The sequence below is a fragment of the Dendropsophus ebraccatus genome, unplaced genomic scaffold, assembly GCF_027789765.1.
Source record: "Dendropsophus ebraccatus isolate aDenEbr1 unplaced genomic scaffold, aDenEbr1.pat pat_scaffold_1491_ctg1, whole genome shotgun sequence".
Taxonomy (NCBI): Eukaryota; Metazoa; Chordata; class Amphibia; order Anura; family Hylidae; genus Dendropsophus; species Dendropsophus ebraccatus.
The window spans coordinates 9,854-15,428 of NW_027208913.1; positions in this window are offsets into that span (position 1 = coordinate 9,854).

A 5,575-nucleotide genomic window follows, 5' to 3' on the forward strand; every position below is an offset into this window, starting at 1 on the left:
GGCCTATGGTGGCCATATTATAGCCTCCATATTATAGCTTGATAAACTTGATGCCCTGAGCTATAGTAATTGATTTATAGTAACTGGTTACCTCATATAGGTATAGGACCTTATGGGCTCCTTTGGTTATGCCCCTAGCCAAAAGACCTTGTGGCCCCCTTCAACATCTGAGAACCTTAGATCACCATAAAACCTTAGAGGCCATGAATTTAATATGATGGTAAGAGATCTGGGGGTGGAATAGTTCTTTATATGATCTGTACCCCTTGGCACAGCTTGACACCCCAAGCTATTGAGGATGATGGGAGTTGTAGATAAGTCATATACTTACACCACAGATATGCTGCATAGTTTTAGTTGACTACAATAAAATAATTTCTATATTCCATATATTGGTTATGTATAATCCATATTTCCTACTACCCTATATCTATAGAAACTATGTAGGATATTAAGAATTTAAAGGAACAGCGTGTTCTTGGAGCAAAGAAGGGGAACTTGTGGCCCTCTAGTGGTTACAGAACTTTTCACAAAGCTTTGGCTGTCCAGGCATGATAGGAATTGTAGTTTTGCAAACAGCTGTTGGGCTGCAGGTTCTCTGTCCCTGATCTGAGAGGACTTTGCATGCAGTTTTGTCATGAGTTTTTCCTGGAGAATTCCTTTAAGATCATAGCACTTTGTATAGCACAGAGAAATACTTAGTTAATATAAAAGCAAAAAAAGTTACTAAAATCCATACACCGATCTGCAGAGGTGGCAAAAGCCTCTATTCTCTGTGTAGCAGATTTTCACGTTTTTGCATTGATCCTTCGTGTCTGGAAGCAGCAGATTAGCAGCTCTTTGGCTCCCTCTAGCTGCCAAGGGATGCATTGCAGTAGTTGTATCTGTTGTAGCACAATGTTCCTATAACTTGTGGCATGCCTGCTGTTGCAAAACTACAACTCCCATCATGCCCTCAGTGGACAATGGGTGTTGTAATTTAGCAACAGCTGCAGTGTGACAGGTTGGAGCTGTAAGCAGACAGTATCCCAGTTCTGGCCAGTAGCTGAAGCCTCTTCCTGCTGATAAACACTCTGGTCTCCTTCCTGTTCTGCTAATCTTACAGCCGGCCCCGGGAGTGTCAGATTAAACAGCGGAGCAGGGCCGTACCGCCGATCTCTCATCTTCACAGCGTCCCTTGGTTAAACACAGCAGATCACTACATTGCAGTCAGGGTATTTTTAGGTAGACGTTTCCTGGATAGGAAAAAAAAGTAAAGCTGCATTTCCTATGCTGCTGTCGCGAAAGTGTTTAATGCAAAACTTTTGTGTGCTGAGAGAGGAGATCCGGCCCTGAGCAACATGGCCTGGAGGTGACAGGATAGCACAGATCCAGGCCGGAGATGGGAACGCTGGATATGAGATGCCATCGGGAACATTGGGCGCATCCATAGTTAGGTGTCTTTGTGATGGCCGCTCTGCACTCCAGCAACCTGTTAAATCGACCATCCAGTGGTGTAATATAATAATCAACGGACTTGCTAGCCAGTTCTTCATATACATTTTTGTAGAGGAATCTTAAGTATACGTTATTCATATACACTGACATGGGCCCTTAGAGGGTCTGGTCATTGTTGCTGGACTAGCCAGGGCAAGAATCTCACTGCCAACCTTGTGGCGTTTTCTGATGTAATGGTGCGGAGAGTATATGGAGAATAGGATGATTGAGGAAAAACATCAAGTGAAAGGGGGACCCTGGAAGCAACTCATTGATGAAAGGTGGGAAAGAGAATGGCAGGGGTCAGCCATAAAAACTGCGGCCAAATACAACGCTGATGTCTAGCTAATGTGTCTAGAGGGCTACAAAAGAATGCAAATAATGGACAAAACAATGCAAATAATTGAGCAGAAACATGGCTGGTCAGATGGATCCAGATCTCTGCAGAGAAACATTGCCTGGTCAGATGGATCCAGATCTCTTTGGAGAAACATGGCCTGGTCAGATGGATTCAGATCTCTTTGGAGAAACATGGCCTGGCCAGATGGATCCAGATCTCTACAGAGAAATATGGCCTGGTCAGATGGATTCAGATCTCTTTGGAGAAACATGGCCTGGTCAGATGGATTCAGATCTCTTTGGAGAAACATGGCCTGGCCAGATGGATCCAGATCTCTACAGAGAAATATGGCCTGGTCAGATGGATTCAGATCTCTTTGGAGAAACATGGCCTGGTCAGATGGATTCAGATCTCTGTGGAGAAACATTTCCTGGTCAGATGGATCCAGATCTCTACGGAGAAACGCGGCCTGTTCAGATGGATCCAGATTTCTGCGGAGAAACATGGCCTGGCCAGATGGATCCAGATCTCTTTAGAGAAACATGGCTTGGTCATATGGATCCAGATCTCTTTGGAGAAACATGGCCGGTCAGATGGATCCAGATTAGAGATGAGCGAACCTCGAGCATGCTCGAGTCGATCCGAACCCGAACATTGGGCATTTGATTAGCGGTGGCTGCTGAACTTGGATAAAGCCCTAAGGCTATGTGGAAAACATGGATATAGTCATTGGCTGTATCCATGTTTTCCAGACAACCTTAGAGCTTTATCCAAGTTCAGCAGCCCCAGCTAATCAAATACCGAATGTTCGGGTTCAGATGGACTTGAACCCGAACCTGGTTCACTCATCTCTAATCCAGATCTCTTTGGAGAAACCTGGCTGGACAGATGGATCCAGATCTCTTTGGAGAAACATGGACCTGTTCAGATGGATTCCGATTTTTGCGAAGGAACATGGCCTGGCCAGAAGGATCTGGATCTCTGTGCAGCCATGCTGATGGGAGGGTCAGACAGCAGGAATCAATGAACCTTTCTGTCAGGTGTGAACTGTTCAGGTTCAGAAATTAGTGGAGGAGGCGTAATGGCGAGGGTCATCTTCTTTGCATGATTTCAACACCTAGTGGAATCTATGCCATGAAGAATTCCTGTAGTCCTAAAGGCCAAAGTACTACTAGATGCGGGTCTCTATTAGAGTGCCTATTCAGTGTATATAACTAGCTTTATCTTATCCTAGACATTGGTGCCATATTGCTTGAATTCACCACCATTGCTTGGTGAGGTGTCTGCTGACTACAATGGCCTTCCATGTGGTCCCACTTCTATGGAATCATATGATCAGAGCAGTTAAACCCTCTAATAATACCGTGTCTATGTTAGAAAGAGTGCATTGCACCTTAAAAGGGGTGTCCTATCTTAACAAACCCCCAAACCCATCACTGCTGTAGGGATGTAATACACGGTTGCATGGTCCATCAGAGTGAGATCTCCTTTTGCAGGCCCCTCAAAGGCCAGTTTTTAACACTGTAAGGAGGAAGGAAAGCATGCTGCAAAACCTGTGAACTAGTAAGAGATAAAACATAATGTTCGGCCCCCTCACTGGCCCCTGCATGGTGGTTGTCCCATCACTGATAGTGCCTGTGGATGCCGTACTGTTAAGACCAGCTGTATTATGTACACCGTATATTGCAGACGGGCTGCATTTTTCTGTTTACATTAATGGGTGGAACATTCATAAGAACTTTCCCCATCGCAAAGAATTTGAGTCAATTATTTTTAGCACATCGCAAGTAACAAGTGTTTCCTTCAGGGTTTAGTAACAACAAGTAAAGTTCAAGTGTCGAGGAGCTGTCAGATCTGTGAAAGCTGCTAAAGCTATGTGGAGGAGCAAGTTTTCTTCCCAATAGTCATGGGTGGAACTTGTGTCCTCAAATACAAGTGTACACCAGGGACTGCGGTTATATAAACTGGGCCTGAAATGCATCAGGACTCTATCGTATATACATTAGCAACCAATAAGGGCTCATCTAATATAACCGAAACCATTGTGAAAGGATATAAACTGTGATATAAACTGCTGCTATAGGCAATGCTATGATCGTGGATATCATACGGATATATTGGGTTAGAACTAGTCTTGAGCGGAGTAGCCGAACTGTTTGGGTTCAGCAACTTTCTCCGACCCTGAACTTTGGCGTTTTACTCCCAGCGCCTGGAGAAGTTATATGCCGGCCTATGGAAAACCTTGGAGCCCTAAGGCAGCATCTAACTTCTCCAGACGCTGGGAGAGCGTTCAGTTTTGGAGAACGTTGCCGAACCTCGCTTAACAGTATTTATAACAGGACAATTTACATGCATATTGGTAATGAAACCAAATGTTATAGTCTCCCCTTATACTTATTTGCATATTGGTTCATATAATAACGTGTATTTAGCGCTGGTTTCCCTGCACATGGTCTGATATAGTGGTGGGTTCTCCCCTAGATTTAATCATCATACAGCATAGAACTAATTCTAAAAGGGGATATCCTGGTGATGTTTAATGTACATTACCAGACCTAATAGGGGATGTCCTAGTGAGGGTCTATTGTAAAAGTCCTGATAGGGGTTATCCTAATGCTTTAACAGAGCGTTCTGCCGACCTTCTCTTGAAATTCGCCCGCCTTCTATGTCTCAGTCTCTGCAGCCTTATGTTAGGTTACACACTATTTCTAGCAGAACATTGCCACCTACTGGTCAAATTTTCATGGAAATGTTAAACACTTGCTTTACTTAGCCAAGGAAGTCTGTTTGGAGAAAAGTATCTTTAAGACATCAGATACATTTGTCTATAGTAATGAGAAAAAGTTTTAGGCAGGTGTGGATAAAAGGCTGTAAAGGTAAAGTAAAAAAAAAACTTTCAGAAATTGAAGTGTTAATAGTTTATTTTATTAGTTAACAAAATGCAAAATGAATGAAAAGAGCTAACTAACTCCATTTACACAGATTATCTGCCAAAGATTTGAAGCCAAAGCCAGGAATGGATTTGAAAAAAAGAGAAATCTCAGGCTTTCCTTTATGACCTGATGTCTGTTTATAGTCTGTTCCTGGCTTTGGCTTCAAATCTTTGTCAGATAACCTGTCAGATAATCTTTCTGTGTAAATAGACCCTAATGAATCACATCAGTATTCGGTGTGACCACCAATCAGCTCTTCTTGCTGGTTGCTTAGAGACTCGGCTGGAGGATGTTCCAGACATCTTGGAGAACTAAGCCCAGATCTTCTGTGGAATTCGCTGCTCAGATCCTTCTATCTCTTCATGTAATCCCAGACAGACTGGATGATGGTGAGATGAGGATGTGAGGAGGCACAGGAAGTCTATTGTCTATAGACACATTTATTGATGGCTGTGCTGAGGATATATGAGAAAGATGCTACTTTCCCCTATAAAATGGCTACAGTAACATTTTAAGAGTGGTTACAAGGTGCTTCGCTGCTATGCCACAATATAGTGCTGGTGACACTAGACTAAATAAGCTGGTACTGTGTGGTGATGATTTTTACACAGTACAATACTATAGGGGGGAGAAGGGGATTATTGATGCACTGACTTTGCAAGGTGCTGTGTGAGTAGAAAAAAAATAGCAACACAATAAAGCAAAGAAGGGGATAAGGGGTAGTTCAACAAAACAAAAAAAAAGTGGTGTATTCTTTTCAGTCTAACACAGTGCTCTCTGCTGCCACCTCTGTCCATGTCAGGAACTCATAGAAAACCCCTCCTGC